Source organism: Polyodon spathula, chromosome 25 (genome assembly GCF_017654505.1).
Source record: "Polyodon spathula isolate WHYD16114869_AA chromosome 25, ASM1765450v1, whole genome shotgun sequence".
Classification (NCBI taxonomy): Eukaryota; Metazoa; Chordata; class Actinopteri; order Acipenseriformes; family Polyodontidae; genus Polyodon; species Polyodon spathula.
In genome coordinates this window covers 11,901,462-11,921,979 of record NC_054558.1, presented here as the reverse complement: position 1 = coordinate 11,921,979, position 20,518 = coordinate 11,901,462, and the positions used below count along the sequence as shown (strand labels likewise).

Sequence of the window (20,518 nt, the reverse complement as noted above, 5' to 3'; positions counted from 1 at the left end):
CCAGGAATAGTGAGATTTGTAGTCGCTTCAAAGTGTATGGGCTGTCCAAGGTAGAATGTATTCATCATGTGATCAGGAACCCAATCACCTAGGGAGTAAAAAGAAAGGGTGAGGACAGCTGAAGCATGCAGTTTAGGATTCACATTAAAAACCAAGGCACTACTTTGACATGTGGACTCAGAGAACCACAGTTCAGTGTAGCAGCAGAACAATTATGATATGCGGATCACAATACATGCTGTAGTTAATACACTAAGCTCTACAGCCATTGCAGATGCTTACCATTAATTATTCTTAGGGCAAAGCTGTTCGGGGACTGGAGACTCTTGAAGCGAGTTTGATTCCTCCAAAGCGGACGAATACCGTGCTTGTAGACGTGGTGATACCTACAACAGGAAGAATCAAGCCAACGTGTTTTCAATGCAACATGCCTCTGGGACATTAGCTTTTTTAAACAGCTGTTAAAACCGGGGTTAAAGTCTGCTTTCACTACATAATCAGAAAGATGTTCCTTACCTATAGTAACGACACTGAAGGGGTACAGTGAATGGCATAGATCTCCGAATTGTACTGTTGTGGACAGACGGGACATATTTAAGGACGTTCTTGTAGACCAACTGTCCAGCTTCCATCTTGAAGGTGGTATAGAAAGAAAAAAAATTGAGCGTTACATCAGAAAGCAGATCAATAATTTGATTTTATTAGAAGTAACCTACACAAAGATAAAATCGTAACATTACGCATGGTTTTAAAAAGAAAGCCACCCCACACGGCCTGATGAACCTGTTGCTTGGAACAATTTTAAAGTAAAGAAAGAACACAGTCTCCAGCATGGCATACTCACAGACACCTGGCTTCCACATGCTTTCAGGTCATACGTAAAGAGAAGATACCCCTTAGAGACTCCATTGCTTCTGCAGCCGGTCCCCAGAGTCAGCTGGCCCGATTTACACTTGAACCCGTACACATTCAGTCCGTATCCTCACGTACATTGTGCTTCCACTGCACAACACGCGGACCGCCGCTGCAAGGCTGATGGGTAGCGGCCGGGGAACTGCAATAGGCTTGGGATTCATAACCCTTCGGAGCTCAGGCGGCACGGGCGCGTTGACAGGGATCACCCGAGGACTAAGCAGCTTGAAAGGAAAGGGAGTGACAGGCACTGGGATGCCATAAGGTGGAAAAAACCTTACAGGGTAAGGCCTTGATGGCACGGGATGTTGAACCAGAACGTTTTCCTCGTCGTGCGTCCCCTCACGAGGGTCTCCTCGGTGCGTCCCCTCACGAGGGTCGGTCTCCTCGCCGTGCGTCCCCTCACGAGGGTCGGTCCCCTCACGAGGGTCGGTCACGAGGGTAGAGAGCCGGCACGCAGGGGTAGTGCTCCCACCCAGAGTGAGCGCAACGCAGGGAGGCTCCCACCCAGAGGGCGGGCACGCAAAGGGGAGTTGCTCCCACCAGAGGAGCGGGCACGCCGGGGAGTGCTCCCACCCAGAGAGCGCACCATTGGAGTGCTCCCCCCCTAGGAGCTCACGCAGGGGAGTTCTCCCCCAAGAGGAGCGGCACACTCCAGGGGAGTGCTCCCCGCCAAGGAGCGCACCAGTGGAGTTGCTCCCAGCCGAGCGTCAGGTTTCACGAGGGTCGGTCTCCTCGCCGTGCGTCCACTCACGAGGGTCGGTCTCCTCACGAGGGTCGGTCTCCTCGCCGTGCGTCCCCTCACGAGGGTCGGTCTCCCTGCGTCCACTCACGAGGGTCGGTCCCCTCACGAGGGTCGGTCTCCTCGCCGTGCGTCCCCTCACGAGGGTCGGTCTCCTCGCCGTGCGTCCCCTCACGAGGGTCGGTCCCCTCACGAGGGTCGGTCTCCTCGCCGTGCGTCCCCTCACGAGGGTCGGTCTCCTCGCCGTGCGGTCTCCTCACCGTGCGTCCCCTCACGAGGGTCGGTCTCCTCACGAGGGTCGGTCTCCTCGCGAGTGCGTCTCCTCACGAGGGTCGGTCTCCTCGCCGTGCGTCCCCTCACGAGGGTCGGTCTCCTCGCCGTGCGTCCCCTCACGAGGGTCGGTCTCCTCGCCGTGCGTCCCCTCACGAGGGTCGGTCTCCTCGCCGTGCGTCCCCTCACGAGGGTCGGTCCCCTCGCCGTGCGTCCCCTCACGAGGGTCGGTCTCCTCACGAGGGTCGGTCTCCTCGCCGTGCGTCCCCTCACGAGGGTCGGTCTCCTCGCCGTGCGTCCCCTCACGAGGGTCGGTCTCCTCGCCGTGCGTCCCCTCACGAGGGTCGGTCTCCTCGCCGTGCGTCCCCTCACGAGGGTCGGTCTCCTCACGAGGGTCGGTCACGAGGGTCGGTCTCCTCACGAGGGTCGGTCTCCTCGCCGTGCGTCCCCTCACGAGGGTCGGTCTCCTCGCCGTGCGTCCCCTCACGAGGGTCGGTCTCCTCGCCGTGCGTCCCCTCACGAGGGTCGGTCTCCTCGCCGTGCGTCCCCTCACGAGGGTCGGTCTCCTCGCCGTGCGTCCCCTCACGAGGGTCGGTCCCCTCACGAGGGTCGGTCTCCTCACGAGGGTCGGTCTCCTCGCCGTGCGTCCCCTCACGAGGGTCGGTCTCCTCGCCGTGCGTCCCCTCACGTCTCGGTCGGTCTCCTCGCCGTGCGTCCCCTCACGAGGGTCGGTCTCCTCGCCGTGCGTCCCCTCACGAGGGTCGGTCTCCTCGCCGTGCGTCCCCTCACGAGGGTCGGTCTCCTCGCCGTGCGTCCCCTCACGAGGGTCGGTCTCCTCGCCGTGCGTCCCCTCACGAGGGTCGGTCTCCTCGCCGTGCAATCCTGTTTCGATGTCATCCCAGGGTTGAGCCAGATTAAATTTGTTTTCTGCGCTGTACGTCTCTGTTTCGCCGTGCCCCGCAGAGCTCTGCGATGGAAAAATACCTACTACAAAAAAGCAGGAGAGAAGGAGAAAAAGCTGCATCGTCGGTAGAATGGAGCTGCGTAATGACCCGGACGCTCGCCCGCACCGGTCAAAAAACTCCATTATACACTTAGCAAGAACCAAAGAGATACCTTAGCTTTGCCCGACCACACTATTATAGCGCTGCCCATTAACGATAATCACCTCTGAACAATGCCAGCTAATTACCCCTGTAGTCAAATGCGACGATCACCTCTAACACCTTCACTGGACTCCCGTTAAATGACAGTTAAACCAGATGATTTTTCTTGAGTACAAATGTTACCCTACCTCTCATTCAATCACTTCCAATTACTGGTCCCAACATTTTTCTCCAAAACTTTAAAAAACAAGTCCCGATTTCCAACTGCGCCAGATAGCACTCGTTACAGAAACACACGGCAGTCATATTAAAAATATGGGTACAGAATAATATTGTGAGTCTAGGTTTCCATATTAAATAAAATAAATACTCCAAATGATATCAATTAAGATTGAAAATAGCTCTACACCTGGCTATAACATCTAGGTGAACCTGAGCACGCATTGGAAATGGAAGGCGCGTGGTCGCGCCGCAGTCAGAGGTTGTTTTTCTTAGTTTAATGCTAAAGCACCAGAGAGACAACAAACAACATGGAAAGTAAATTGTACATGATATGTTTTCTTTACTTAATATTATACTAAAATGTGTGTTTTCACATCTGAATTAATATTTGTTTTCCATGTTTACCAGTTTCAAAATGCTTCAGATGGTGATATTTTCAGAAAATGGTTTTTAAATGGATATATAGACAATATATACTTAAGAATGTGTATTGTGATTCGTATTTAATTTGAAAGGAGTATATAAGATTATAAAAAAAAAAATGCTTTACTGAATCGTATTCAGTTTTACAGCGAGTTGTAAACGGCAAAGTTGACAGTAGCACTCAGTGAACCCTACTATATTTAAATAAGGAGCATGCTTAAAAAAAAAAAAAAAAAAAAAAAAAAAAAAACACTGGATATTTTTTAAACTATTTTAAATGTGTGTGTCCCTGTTCTTAGCTTTGGAAATAGAGTCACCCCAGTGATACCCGTTATTTAATGTGCTTGCTGTAGTTCATCAACACCATGTACTGCAAACTATAAAATGCGTTACACAGTTTTGTTTAATTTTGTGGTCAGAAGGAGCCCCTAGTGCGTTGAATACAGTATTGTGTTTTGTCTCGCATTGGTACAGTGACATACGTTGTTTTTTAATATTTGCGTCCCTGCACAGCTTATTCTTGACACATCTGCAGAGTTCTATCATCAAGGATTAACTGTTTAATACTACAAGAACCAGATCTTTTCAGTGCCTTTCATATAAATATACCGTATCTACTGTATCTATCTATCTATCTATCTCTCGATCTGGAGATACTATCTTTCAGTAAGAAATCACTCAAATGATTTGAGTGTTCTCAAAACTACCCGTTTTGACATATTCTTGGGAGAACTTGTCTTTTCTGAAAAGTAAAAGGTATGTAAATCAGAAGAGCTCTGTGTGTGTGTGTGTGTGTGTGTGTGTGTGTGTGTGTGTGTGTGTGTGTGTGTGTGTGTGTGTGTTACATGCTGTCAGATCAGGACTTCACCAACACTGAGCATGTGAGCTGCAGCATGCTATTTCCTGTATTACCACTGTACACAATAAAAGCTGCGGTCACCAGTTCAATACACAGCACTTGCAAAATATTTAAAATTATAAACATGCCGAGTTCATTGCAGTCATCCTCTGCATAGATTAACCATTCAGCAGAATGAGGCAACAAACAAGTCAGTACAGACACAACAAACCTGGTTGTAATGGGGTAGGGCTCGGATTTACAACAGCAGTTTAAGATTGCACATAGTTACTGCTACACCTGGCGGTCGCTGTTGGAAACACCGGTATGTGAGACGAAATGGTTGAAAACCACTGATTTGGATTAATGCTTTGTGCCACGGTTGAGTCAGTATAATGTTTATTGTTATTAAGGATAGCAGAAAGGGAACAGAAGGTTCGATTCAGAAGGGTTTTGAAGCAAAGGGTCGAAACCTCATCTGAACCTAAATTCTCAAGTCATCACGCTTTTGGTTTCTCCTGTCCCATATGCGTAACATCGCACCAGATATGGGATGACGATACCTGCTCGTTTGGATGACGATGAAAACTACTGTTGAAACAACGTTCTCATGCATCTTCGTCTGGTGTTTAATGACAGCTATATTACCGTCTGAACCGACGTGCACCGGAAAACAAGTATTAAGGCATTGATATATATATATATATATATATATATATATATATATATATATATATATATATATATATATATATATATATATATATATATATATATATATATATATATATATATGAATAAACGTAGTGTAAAACAGCGTAAATGTAATTGGAAAGTTATGTGTTGTGTTTTAAATAGTTTGACAATAGGCGACATTCATTAAAACTTTCTCGATTTTATATGTAGCAGTATCACATATATTTATAGATTATAAATTGTTATACTTGGAAGTCATGCGATAGCAATTCGCGGTCAAAGCAAGATGTATATCAATTGTATTGTAATGCAATGCAAAAACAAATTTTCTCACTGATTCGTCCGTTTTTAATGGTAAATTATGATCTTTAACAACGTGTTTTTAATGAAATCCCTAAACCTGTTCGTTCTTTATTATTATTATTATTATTATTTATTATTATTATTATTATTATTATTATTATTATTATTATTATTATTATTATACGGGTTATAAATGGATCATATATTACCATATCCATATACCCTATCAATGTGCATGTGTGTGTGTGTGTTTGACACCATGAAAAACCTACAAGCAAGTGCATGACATTGCCTCCTCAACATAGCTAACTGGTGTACTGTAAAGCATTGATTTAAATTATCTTCTAGACCAGAAAAGCAATGACACTTAATCATTTTCACGTGCCATCTTATTACCGGGGTTCGTTTCAGCTTTGAATGAAGCAAACAAAACGAAGTTGCCTTCGTGAAGTGCTGCTGACACCTCTGACTGGTTCGCCCTATCTGAACTGAAACACAAGATTCACGGAAAACCCCGAAGTAGGCAGGTCGCGATTTCCTTGCTTTCTGAGTCGCTTGTAGGAATTACCATACTCCCACCTGCTACCAGATGGCACTGTTGAGCGCCAAGCCCCAATTGCTTCGGGTAATGGGGAATCAACATTGAATCACCTATTCAATATCATGCTGGTGTGTGTCATAGATAAGCATACAGAACATGGAACATGGGATTTCTGGTTCATTTTAACATTACCTTTCTATTTCAACTAACAATAGAACTTCTCTGTTATTTTTAAATGTACATTTTACAAAGTAAACAGTTATTGTTCTTTTCAGTTAATTCTTCTGGTGTTATTGCTAAAAAAAAAAAAAAAAAAAAAAAAAAAAAAAACATGATTAAAAATTTTAGGAAATAACATTTTTTTAATTTTTTTTTTTTTTTAATTTTGTGCATTTTTACTCTAATAATTGATATATTACTTAAATATTTCGTTCTTTTAAGGTATGACACAAGGAGACAGAGTCCATCAATTACCTTCAATTCACTTGACAGAAAATGAGAAAAGAATATTATTTTGCCAGTATGAAACTTCAGGCAGCCCGAACCTCTTCTGGTACATCCAGGAACACAATAAAGCTCCAGAGCTCTTGCTCAATGAGTACCTAAACGATAATCCAAGATTTAAAGAGTGTTTCTCTGCATCTCATGACAAGAGTAAGAAGACCTTTAATCTGACTGTCTCTGCAGCTGTGCTGTCTGACTCTGCCACATACTTCTGTGCTGTGAGGCCCACACTGTGTCAGTCTGTATCTCACCTATACAAAAACTTCATTCTGCTTCCTCTTGTACTGAGTTATAATCCAGCATGTGTTCTCATAGCAAGGCACCCTTATTGCGATTTATACACACTTATTAATCATATTAATGTTACTCATTTAATCACACAATGTGTCTGTAGCAAGTAGGACAAGTTATGTTCTTGCTGACAGTGATGTTGAAAACATCAAATACTACAACAGTATCCCCATGCATTTCTAGTCAATATCAGGCTATTTAGTTTCTGCATTCAAACCTAACTCTCGGTTGCCATGCCATGGGTCACTTCTGTCATCTTTAGCTTCCTTATAATTTATTGTGAAAAGGAGGTGTACTGATATTTTTGAATGAAGGGAGGAGTCAGGAACAACTCGAGGAGGGGCGCGCGCCTCAAAGAGGAGTGAGGCGTGACAAGAGGATTGTTGTGTGCGAAAGGGGCGTTTTTTTGACAGATTGCTCTTAGGCCCCATCTTGCTCTGGCGTCACTGAATGTATGAACAAATGTACATTTATCTAGCACCTTTCTGCCATCCCCAATAAGCCCAAGTTACTTTGCTCCAGTTCAGCAACTGATTGTACAGTGAAGTGCAGATCTCTTCATTTTAAAATAATGTAATTGTGAAGATTTCATGAAGTGGTTCAAGTTTAAATATGTGTTTGTAAAGTCACACTTTATTGATGAGACCATCTGGGACATTGTATCCACTGTTGTGATCATAGCTACTGTGTGTAGCATTGTAGCAAAGTGGCTAGTGGAGGGGAACAGGTATAGTGGTGATGTGATGCAGGAGTGACAGGCAGACAACAGTTTCCAGTGAAAAGGTGCTTTTATTTATAATCCAGGTCTGGTGACCGTAAAATAATAAATCCCCGGTGATACACAACCATGTGTAAAGCACGGAGATAACAAAACAGGGAACAGTCCAGAACAAAAATGAACCCACGGTCACCAGTCCTGGGTGAGTGCAGACGTGAGGGTGCGTGGTGAATACACAGATACGGTGGTGGGCAGGGGTGCTCCGGACAGTGCTGACCCTTTGCAACAGCTCCGGAGTAGTGCTCTAACTGTCTACAGTGAAATAAACACAGACAATTAATAAACAAACACAACACGTAATCACAAAAACACTGCGAGTTCCACTCTCGCTCCTTCTTCCTCCAAACGTTCTACCCAAACGAAGGAAAAGATCAGCGTTACCCTGGCCCCTATATGTAATCTTGCATGATATCTAGGTAAACGGTTGCAGCTGCCTTATTACTTGCAGCTGCTTCTCGTTTACCTTTCAAATCAATACAGTCTTACAACAGAGTCGCGCTTCTTTCCAGGCTGACCCACTTCCCTGACCCGGAAATGTCAGGCCAGCCCTTCCAGATACTTCTCCTCTCGTTCTTTAGCGCCCTCACAGGTCGGGAGGAAGATTCATCACCAGAACTCATCTTTCCGTCACAAGCATACACTGGTCAACTGTAAGAAAAAACAGTGCTGTACTTCTTAAAGATATACATTCTGTACAACATGAACACTCATTCTAAATGGAAATGAAATGCCCAACTCACAGTAAATAACAACAACAGAAGCTATTCAACAAATGATGTGCTCGTGCCTCAGTCTGTGCTGATTGGATGAGGGAAAGGGGCATGTCTTCTGCACTGAAAAAGTGAAGCACTGTTATGAGCTCTACATCTTTCCCTCAGTAGATGCTGGCTGGTTGAACACAAACCTAAACACTGTCTGTGTTCTTTCTGAACTAAAAAACGCTGATCTCAATGGTTCTCATTGTCTTGTTTAGTCTTTATTTTGGTAATTATTCATTTACAATGCATTACTTTCCTATTCCATACTCTGTGATGCTCCCAGTGAACTGCTCCTAACCACTGTGGTTCATTTCCAGGGCTGAGTTACGGAGATGAGGTGCGTCCATGGAAGGATCTCCAAACATCTGAGGAGACCCAGGAAACCAAGATCTACTGCAATTACTCTCTGTCGAATAACGCATACACTGAGTATCTGTTCTGGTATCAGCAGATACCAGGGAGGAATCCCACATATATTCTCCATCGCTATAAAGCAAGTGGTGGCAGCGTGGAGCTCAGATCTGAAGAATCTGATAGAAGGTTTATAGGACACTTGAATACTTCAACAAAGATGACTTATTTGTCAATCTCAAACATGCAGCTGTCTGGCTGCACTCTACTACTGTGCACTGGGGATCACAGTGATGCTGAATAAAGTGCAGCTGCTTACAAAAACCTCTGTGGAAACCCTACAATTCACACACTTGTGCTCAGAAAACCTGTGGATGTTCATATTTATGTCGTGTCTGGAAGCAGATCTTTACAAATCAATGAAAACTTTCATTCCCTGTGCATGCTTCAATATTGTCAACACTTACATTGTGTTGCCAGTCAGATGGGTTTTCATCAATCCAGAATAATCTAAAAAGAATAATCCAACAATATTATCCAAACTGAGATTCCAAAAACCCAAAGCAGTGAAATATTAGTATTTGTATTATTTTTGTGATCAAATGTTTTTTATTGAGGGAAAAATATAATATATCAAAATAGAGAACCCCAAATGTACATTTTTCACCCAGCTGCCTCCTCCAGCATTATAGAAAAACAGAACAACATTAACATTGCCAAGGTCCTTTCCACCGCCCACCTCCCCACAAAAAATCCACACAGAAGATCCCCCCCCCCCCCCCCCCCCCCCCCCCCCCCCCCCCCATAACAGCCACAGATGAAAGAATCCCCCCAAAAAACAGAAGAAAGATTAGAAAAAGGTCTTCCGTTCTGCCAACCCACAAAACCCAGAACACAGGACCGGATAAGAGTAAATCCAACACCACCCACCCTGCAACACCCCCCTGTCACAAAGACGGCGGCAGTGGGTGACGACAGACCAGAAACAGGAACCGACTCAGAACACAGGTTTCGGAATGGTGAAGGCACAGATACGCAGTTTAATAATTAAACTGACAGAAAATAAAAGGTTTGTAACAAAAACAGCACACAGCAAGTGAGGCCAAAATAAATAGGCAAACAAAACGAAGACACTGACAAAAACAGGGTGGATGAATGCTACACAAAACAATCGATATTTTTAATTACTCTCTCTCTCTCTCTCTCTCTCCATTCTCTACTCCCAAACACACAATCCCTAGTATGTGAAAACATGCTGCTTTTATGCAGCTGTACCGAGACTCGATTGCTAATCAATCATTCAATTTCTGGAGTCGCGGTACAACTGCACGTGATTAAAAGTGCAATTCCCCTTGCTCACATATTATTACGTTTTACTTGCACATGAAGTGCTGTGCAATCCTCATGCCTAAATACAAATATACATTTTAAACACTCATGTTAACAGACCCATTTATAAATAATGTACCAATGACTATACACCAACATTTAACACAACACACGCAATTTAAACAGAAAATACAAAGGGGCGGGCACTTCATCACACCCCCCCCCCCCACCAATACAACAGCTGTCAGCATGACCCAAATTACCCTGAGGAAGCTTACTGTGAGCCAAACCTACTCGCAAAACAGAAACAAAATCATCTGCAAATTGAGCAACTGTGCACAACATGTCACTATATTAAACAAGAAGAAATGCAGAATAGATTATTCTATTAACATTCATTACCAGGCAATGATACAGCAGGGACAAGGACAACGTGAGCGAAGTAAGAGCTCTAAGAAAAATCTAAACATCAAACAGTGTCATTTTGAATGAACACAGTAGCATTTTCCATTTACCAATAAAGAATTAAACTTAAGGACTAAGTCTAATTAGAGTAAAGATTGTCATCAACAATAATATTAGCTGCCGGGTCACAAACAATCATAGAAAGAGCTTTCCACTTCCATCCACTGAAGGGATGAGAAATAGCAAGCCCGAGCATATTTCATCAGTACAGGTGTTACGCAGAATTCAGTACCCATGGAAATCACTTCCGCTGCTTATTGTACTGCATGCAATCAGGTGGTCTGGAGAATTGTCTTCCACACCTTCACCAAGGTTTGTTTGGGACAAGTCCTGAAGTGAACCCTTTTATCTTGTGAGGGTAAGGGTGAGGGTGATGGTTAGGGCTAGGGTTATGGTAAGGGTGAGGTTAGTCTACATGTGTCCGATTAAAAAAAATGAGTGATCAATAGACACAACCGTATCCTGAATCCGTTGAGCAGACTCTGTGAAGCAGTCTCATCAGGAGTGCTGAAAGACAGACGCTCCCCACCATGGTTGATTATCAAGACAGCTTAAAAAAGACAAATCTAAACAAACATGTTTTTCCCCACACAGCTTTATATATATATAAGTGTATTTTGAATCATATTAAAATTGAATATCTTCCGGCAAATGACTACGGGACAGTTAACTAGATTTCAACTGCCCCTAAGCGACATAAAAATAAAAAAATCAACATTGTCTGAATCTTCTTTTAATTTCTGAAGCCAATGTGCTTCAGTATTGACATATTTTTCTCCCAACAGCAGCACATTTCTGTGGTGTCACACTGTGGCAGGCTGGCGAGTGGATAGAGGCCCAGAGACATAACTGGAGTTCAAAAAAATAAGGGTTTTATTATAAATAAACACAAAAATGAAAGGGCACAAGGGCCAAAACAAAGCAATTTAAACACAAAAAGAAAGACAAAAAGCAAAACTTACAAAAATAACAATTTCCAGGCTGGGCAATGCCTTCACTGGATTCAAACAATAAAAAGGTAAAACACCAACCTGCTTCCTCAGAAAAGAGTTTCCAAATGAGAAGCAGAGGCCTCCTTTTATGTCAGGTGGCTGGGCGCTGATTGATCTGTTGTTTGTGTGTTTTTGTTAATTAAACTAATCATCTAATCAACCCCAGCCACCTGAACACAATGAACCCAGGCAGGTAGGGGAATTTAACCCCATCCCTGCCAATTTCTAAAGCAGCAGAGCTGTGCTCTGCCACACATACCATAAAAGGACTGTAGATGTCTATATTACTCTGGTTGTATTTACTAGTATAGCCTGAATTACAGAGAGGTACAGGACATGCCATGACTGTTGCTGTTTGTGTGAGAAGTTGTTCTGCTAGTGACCCTAATGTGTCTCCTTCAAAGGCCCCTACACATGAAGTTCACAGCTGAAAAGACCACAGTGTGGATTTCTCCCATGACTCAGAACTACATTCGCTGTTGATCAGTGATATTGGTTTGATTAAGATCATAAGAAAGGATTGCAAACCAGAGGCAGCTGTTCAGATCAGCCTGCTTATTTTGCTGCTAGCAGCTTTTTTTATTAAATAAACTAATCAAACTGTTTCTTAAATAATTCTGAATTGCCTCAAATGATAAATGTTCGCACTCATTACAAACACCAAGCAGTCTGCGTTAACTTTATATTTAAAGTGAACTTGACAATTGAACTGATAGTGAATGTAAACTGTAGGTTCTTCCTGTAGGAGGAGACACTGAATGAAATAGTGTTCTCCATTTCTGAAATACATTAACCAATAGAAAGCAGAACTCATCCACTTGACATGTTCTTTCAGTAATATATTTCAATCAGTATTTAAATAAATACAATTCAACAATTAAACATGATCGATGTTCTTCTCAAACTATCAAGAAGACGATCTCAATTATGTCAAGATCAAATTGTTTTGTCTTTCCCTCATTCCGGTATCCTTGACTCGTTAACACATTGATCGGGGGGGGGGGGGGGGGGGGGGGGGGGCACTCTTCTATGTCACTCATTGGTATTTACCCCGGCCGGGTGATTTCAGGCAGTACCACTCCTGTCTTCCATAACAAGGTGTGACGTTCTTCATCAGATTAAGTTGATGTCAAAGAGTTTTGAGTTTCCTTTCAATGAAAACTTCTCTTCACCTCGGTTTAATAATATTTTATGCGGGGAGAGTGTCTACAGCAACCGCGAGCTGACGGCCAATATAATTGTAGTAAGAAACAATATAAATGTAGTAAAGGTTTAACACTTCAAACTTAATTTCTTTACAAACTTCTTCCGTCTTTAAGGGATTATGGGGCCAGGTGGTTTTTAGATTACCTCCATTCATCAGGGTGCTGCTAAATTACAGTGAAACCTATGACCAAACACAGACGTTCATGAATAATGGGACAACTACCAAAAGCCCCTGGATCAAATCCCAGCTCAGCCACTGACTCACTGTGGAAAGCATGAAGCAAGTCACTTCACCTCCTTGGTGATTCATAATTGATTTTAGTTTATGAAAATGTTATTGCTATAACCGTGATTAATCTGTTACTTAAAATAATTACAATTGAACACACACAAACATACAGTTTGAGAAAAAGGAAGACTGCTGTGTACCAAAATTATCAATGAAAAGAAAAAAAAAAAGCAAATTATATTTTAGGTACTTAAAAAGGTAGAATAATTGATTACAAATCAATTGTCAGGACGTTGAGGAATATAAGTCCTTCATTGGCTGAATACAAAATAAACAGTACTTTAAGAAGGTGATAAAAAAAAACAAACAAGTAGTCTTTTAAACAAAATTCCAGAATGTTGATGATGTTGATGATCTCAGAAGATAATGTTCATTCCAAATGGCTCCAAAGTGCCAGGTTTGGAAATAAGTTCACATTCTTTTTGCTTCCTGACAGTATTAGTTCTATAATAATGAACTATCACACAAATTGTGTTGTCCTCTTTAATGTGGTCATCCCTGTTAAAATGTTTGGTGACAGGAAAGTTAGAGGTGTTAATTTGAATACTTCTCAGATGTTCCACAAAGCAATCAGCTAAGCGCCGTCTTGTTTCACCAATATGCAGCTTGTTACATTTGATGCAGCCAATGCAATATACTATTCCTTTACTAATGCAAGTAAAAGTATCATGGATAGTAAATGAGGATTTTACTTCCTTAACTACTGTGTTGCTGTGAATGTATTTACAAGTAGCACAGTGTGACCTGTTGCATGGAAACGTACCTTTTGGACTGTCTAGATTGGGTTAAATGTTACTGTGCACCAGATGCTCTCTCAGATTTTTATCTCTTCTGTATGACTTTAGAGGAGGACTATTGAAAATGGGTGCTGTAGAAGGAGCCATTTGGAATGAACATTCTATTCTGACATCATTAATATCATCAACATTCTGGAACTTTGTTTAAAAGACTACTTGTTTGTTTTTTATCACATTCTTAAAGTACTGTTTTTTTGTATTCAGCTGATGAAGGACTTATAATCCGAAACTTCCTGATAATTGATATGTAATCAATTATTCTACCTTTTTAAGTACCTAAAATATAATTTTCTATTTTTTCACACACACACACACACACACACACACACACACACACACACACACACACACACACACACACACACACACACACACACACACACACATATAAGTAATATCAATGGATTATTCCTCACTTGCGCTAATACGGCACAATGTCTTGGAACTTGATACACTGTCTTTGAAAGAATAGACACATGGTTTGAAGGATGGTCATATTGAAAGTCAAACACAAGAAAGTCTCATCTCTACTTGGGGATTCTGAGGGAAACGACCAGCTTTATTGTTTATGTATACAGAAAAACGATCCAAATGAACCACATGCACAGTGCAGTCAGTGTAAAGACTGCTTTCACCCTCTTTGTGTTGGCTAAAAAAACATCATGGACATCCATGGTTTTGTTCAGTCTGTAAACCAAAGAGAAGAAAAACAGACAGAAAGACAAACTTGACCATGTCTACCCATGTAAAAGCAACCAGTAGAAAATTACTTGAGGAGTATAGTATCACATCTGCTAATAAAAAATCTGGGGTCCCGAAAAAAAATGATTCAGATTCAGAAATGGATCTTAAAAGGATTTCTCGTCAAGTCACTAAAGTGGTAGGTAATGATGATGTTTCAGAATCTGAAACATTAAAAGATGATCTGCTTGTTTCTTCTGATCTCATACTGCCTGAGACTACCAGGGATAGGACAAGAGCTCTGCGTCATACTGACCTGCTCTTTGTCTGTCTCAGTATACAGACCCTAGGACAGCCCCTCTCAAAGCAGTGTCTGCCACACTGGATTGTGGACACAGTCTCGACTGCGTATGATGATGCTGGCTTGCCCCCACCTGGTAGGGTAGCCGCACACTCCACTAAAGGGGTGGCTTGGGCCCTCTTCAGAGGGGCCTCTCTGTCCGATATTTGTACTGCGGCTAGCTCGGCTACGCCGCATGATTTCTCCAGGTTCTACCTCCTTCATGTGTTAGATACTGCCCTGCCTTCGTTAGGCACAAGGGTCCTTGAGGGTGTAAGCTCACACCACTAACCCTTGGGTTATGTGGATCTGATGCATCCCTCATATGCTGCCGTTCCTTGTCCTTCCCGATGGCTCTGGTATACACTATTCCATACATAATGTCCTTGGTAGTCGTCTTTGAATTGAAAGGGAATGTTAGGTTACTTACCATAACCCTGGTTCCCTGAAAGAGAAAACGACCACCAACCGCGATGTCGCATGGGTCACTGTGACAAAGTGCCCGCCCCTGTGTATATTATCTGTTATGTTTTGTGTGGTTTGTTAAATGTTTGTGTATAGTCATTGGTACACCGGATATAAACGGGTCTGTAACACAAGTGTTTAAAATGTATATTTATATTTAAGCACGGGATTGTACATCACTTCACGTACATTTAAAGTAGTTAATATGTGAGCACGAGGTTGCACATAATTAATTCATGTGCTGGGATTCAAGTGAATAATTAATTAGTAATTGAATCCCAGAACAACAGTATACATAGATGCACGTTTTCACATACTCGCGGTTGGGTGTTAAGTGAGTGGAGAACAGGATTGGAGACGGAGGAAATAAGAAGTATAATAATAATAACGTATAGTAAAATATATCTGCTCACTGTATTTTTTGTTTAGTATTAGTCTGTTGTGTTTGTCTGTTTATTTTGGCTACCAGTGCCTTGTCCTGTTTCTGTTTGTTTGTTCTACCCTTTTATATTGCAATAAACTGGCGCAAGCAAGCACCATCATCATTTAATTTCAACCGTCCTGTTTTGTGTATTCGTTTCCTGGTTCTGAAGCCGCCCACTTCGGCCGTCTTTGTGACACGTGGTGTCAGGAATTGGATTTGAACCCACGCCTCCATTTGGAGACCAGAAGAGGTGGTTTTGTGCAAAACAAACAAAAAAAAAAAAACACAAGCAACATAACAGATAATATACACAGGGGCGGGCACTTTGGCACAGTCACCCTCACGTGTTCGATTTGAAAAAGAGAAATCACTTCCTCAGGATGACGGTCAAGAGCTCTGCATGACTGTCCTGTAATCCCTCAGTGGGCAAGACTGAGTGCATCATTCTTTGAAGGAGCCTATCAGCAGCTCTGGTATAGAGAGCTCAGCGATACATACCCAATGGGCAGGCATATCTCATACATAATGTTGTTGGTGGTCATCTTCTCAATACCTTTTAGAATTTTGAATGCTGAATTAGGTCGCCACGTAGTCTTCTTTGTTCAAGACTGAACAGATTCAATTCTTTTAGCCTGTCTGCATATGACATGCCTTTTAAGCCCGGAATAATTCTGGTCGCTCTTCTTTGCACTCTTTCTAGAGCAGCAATATCTTTTTTTATAGCGAGGTGACCAGAACTGCACACAATATTCAAGATGAGGTCTTACTAGTGCATTGTACAGTTTTAACATTACTTCCCTTGATTTAAATTCAACACTTTTCACAATGTATCCGAGCATCTTGTTAGCCTTTTTTATAGCTTCCCCACATTGCCTAGATGAAGACATTTCTGAGTCAATAAAATCTCCTAGGTCTTTTTCATAGATTCCTTCTCCAATTTCATATCTCCCATATGATATTCATAATGTACATTTTTATTTCCTGCGTGCAGTACCTTACACTTTTCTCTATTAAATGTCATTTGCCATGTATCTGCCCAGTTCTGAATCTTGTCTAGATCATTTTGAATGACCTTTGCTGCTGCAACAGTGTTTGCCACTCCTCCTACTTTTGTGTCGTCTGCAAATTTAACAAGTTTGCTTACTATACCAGAATCTAAATCATTAATGTAGATTAGGAATAGCAGAGGACCTAATACTGATCCCTGTGGTACACCGCTGGTTACCACACTCCATTCTGAGGTTTCTCCTCTAATCAGTACTTTCTGTTTTCTACATGTTAACCACTCCCTAATCCATGTACATGTGTTTCCTTGAATCCCAACTGCGTTCAGTTTGAGAATTAATCTTTTGTGCGGGACTTTGTCAAAAGCTTTCTGGAAATCTAAATAAACCATGTCATATTCTTTGCAATTATCCATTATGGATGTTGCATCCTCAAAAAAATCAAGCAAGTTAGTTAGGCACGATCTCCCTTTCCTAAAACCATGTTGACTGTCTCCCAGTACCCTGTTACCATATAGGTAATTTTCCATTTTGGATCTTATTATAGTTTCCATAAGTTTGCATATAATAGAAGTCAGGCTTATTGGTCTGTAGTTACCTGGTTCAGTTTTGTTTCCCTTTTTGTGGATCGGTATTACGTTTGCAATTTTCCAGTCTGTCGGTACCACCCCTGTGTCAAGAGACTGCTGCATGATCTTGGTTAGCGGTTTGTAAATTACTTCTTTCATTTCTTTGAGTACTACTGGGAGGATCTCATCCGGCCCAGGGGATTTGTTTATTTTAAGAGCTCCTAGTCCCTTTAACACTTCTGCCTCAGTTATGCTAAAGTTATTTAAAACTGGATAGGAACTGGATGACATGTGGGGCATGTTGTCAGTATCTTCCTTTGTAAAAACTTGTGAAAAGTAATCATTTAACATATTTGCTATTTTTTTTTCTTCCTCTACGATTTTGCCATTTGTATCTCTTAAACATTTAATCTCCTCTTTGAATGTTCTCTTGCTGTTGTAATATTGGAAAAACATTTTGGAATTGGTTTTAGCTCCCTTAGCAATGTTCATTTCATTTCTATTTCTCTCTTGGCCTTTCTAACTTCCTTTTTGACTTGCATTTGCAGTTCTGTGTACTCTTTCTGTGTACTTTCTTTTTGGTCCTTTTTTAATGCTCTGTAAAGTGCCTTTTTTCGCTGAATATTTTTTTTAATTGATCTATTAAACCATTTTGGCAATTTAGTTTTACATTTAGATTTGTCTACTTTAGGGATATAATTGTTTTGCGCCTCTAGTACTACGTTTTTGAAGAACAACCATCCTTCTTCTGTGGGTGTTTTTCTATTTTACTCCAATCTACTTCTGTTAGTCTCTGTTTCATGCCTTCATAGTTTGCTTTTCTAAAATTGTAAACCTTAGCTTTAGTCTTTACTTTTGAGGATTTAAAAAACACTTCAAATGAGACCATGTTGTGGTCTGAGTTTGCCAGTGGTTCTCTGACCTCTGTTTTAGTTATTCTATCTTCGTTATTTGAAAAGACTAAATCAAGGCATCCTCCAGTGAAGTATGGTGGTGGCAGCATCATGCTGTGGGGATGCTTCTCATCAGCAGGGGACTGGGCATCTTGTTACAACTGAAGGAAGAATGGATGGAGCAAAATACAGGAAAATACTGCAAGAGAATCTGCTTCAGTCTGCTACAAAACTGAAGCTTGGGAGGAAATTCACTTTTCAGCAGGACAATGATCCCAAGCACAAGGCCAAAGCAACGTTGGAGTGGCTCAAGAACAAAAAGGTGAATGTCCTACAGTGGCCCAGTCAAAGTCCCATTGAGAATCTGTGGCACTATTTAAAAATTGTGGTCCACAAGCGTCATCCAACCAACCTGAACAACCTGGAGCAAATCTGCCAAGAAGAATGGGCCAAAATCACTCCGACACTGTGTGCAAAGCTGGTACATACTTACCCCAAAAGACTTAAAGCTGTTATTGCAGCAAAAGGTGGCTCTAACAAATATTAATGTGTGGGGGTTGAATACTTATGCAAGTAAGATATTTCAGTTTTTTTTATTTTTCTTAAAAATATTTCGCAACATAAAACAAATGTCACCTTACAATAATTGATTTTGAGTTTAAGTGTTTTAAAAATAAAATATCAAACAGAACGAAATTTCAATGTACCATTTGTAATTCAGTAATATGAGAGAATTGGTCAGGGGTCTGAATACTTTTGCAAGGCACTGTATATATATATATATATATATATATATATATATATATATATATATATATATATATATATATATATATGTAAACACCCCACCCCCCCACCAGGGTCGTCGTGTTTTGTTCTCTTTCTTTGAACACACTCACACAGGGTCTGGGGTTCTTTTCAGGGTCTCATTTTATTCACCAAAATTACTAAGAAAGAAGGATTTAAGAGAGAGATAACACAAGGGAAGGGTACAAATGAATACAGCAGGTAAAGACAGAAATAGGGTTTTGTTTTAAAGATAGGTGAACAATCTGATACAGAGCAAGAGGTTGGTTGCGGCCTCTATAAGAAACAGATACATATTTTCGTTCAGGGCCTGCCATCTCCCAATGTGTTACATCATCTCTTGTTAAACAGTCAAATTTAACATGTTCTATATACACATTTGACTAAATCAACAATAGCGAAATCATACCTTTATTACATGAAAGTATACACCCCTGCTATTTCTCTTTTCAGGTTTCCCAGAAAATCTGCGCAAACGGTGCTTCAACACAGCTCTTTCTCCATCCAGAGATATTCGCGCTCTGCTGAAAGTGTTCTGAGGCACTCTCTTTTAACTCGGTGCCTTAAAGGGATAGTCCTGCATTTGGCCGAAATATAAAAAAACACGTGCTTCTAACCACCCGGTCACACTCTCCCCTGCTATTAGTCAGAGTCCTCTATGAGTATCCTAGCCCTGGGAGCTGAGATCTTTTCTACAAGCACCTGTTCCACTTCACAAAGTACTTCCGCAATGAACTCACGGTTAGTAACCTCCAGACCACCTATTGCTGTTTGTGGCTGTCTAAATGGATTTCTATGCATGCCCGCCCTAGTCCTTGAGGATCTCCTGGGAGTGGGTTTGGGTGCAACTCCTGAAGCTGACTCAACACATTTCTGGCTGGCCGCGTTCGTGGCCTCTACTGGTGTCACTACAGGAGGTTGACCTATTACTGCACCCTCATTCTCTGATGAATCGGACTCCATCCCCACCTTTGGTTGAGGTGGTAGCACTGATTCTGCCTTTCCGGTACTTTCTGCAAAATCACTACATGCCCTTAACTCAGACTGATGGACCCTCTTAACCTTTCCTTCCCCCACTGACACTATAGTACACGTAGTACCCTGTATCTCTGTGATCTTATACACATCAGGACCCCAGGCATCCCGTATCTTGTTGCGCCCTAGCGGTCTACTCCTCACATACACGTATTGACCTAGTTGAAGGGATGGTGGCATTGCTTTTTCATTGTGACCACGCACTCTATTCTCAGCTTTCAGGAGCAGATACTCCCTTGCTTTTCGATGCGCATCCCTTAACCTTTCCTGATGCACACACAAACAATCAGTCACTGTACCGCCCTCATGTTCCTCAGTTTCACCCAAAATGGCATCTACCAGCAACCTCAGATTTCTTCCAAACAACAGTACATACGGTGAGTACCCCGTTGATGCATACAGAGTCACATTATATGCATACAACAGCTCAGTTAAGTGTTCTGGCCATTTTTTCTTCTTCTCAGGAGGTAGAGACCTTAGAAGATCG

At 41.9% G+C, this 20,518-nt stretch overlaps 1 protein-coding gene and 1 long non-coding RNA gene across 2 annotated transcripts in view; both read right to left on the bottom strand.

Moving 5' to 3' along the window:
* LOC121299468 (sodium- and chloride-dependent GABA transporter 2-like) overlaps positions 1–20,518 on the bottom strand; it is a 749,163-nt gene that overhangs the window by 239,012 nt on the left and 489,633 nt on the right. The window lies entirely within an intron of this gene.
* Positions 8,195–19,494, bottom strand: LOC121299471. Its single transcript, XR_005947420.1, has 3 exons — positions 19,406–19,494; positions 9,203–9,245; positions 8,195–8,459 (listed from the first exon to the last, which is right to left on the bottom strand). It is a non-coding gene; the product is annotated as an uncharacterized LOC121299471 (long non-coding RNA).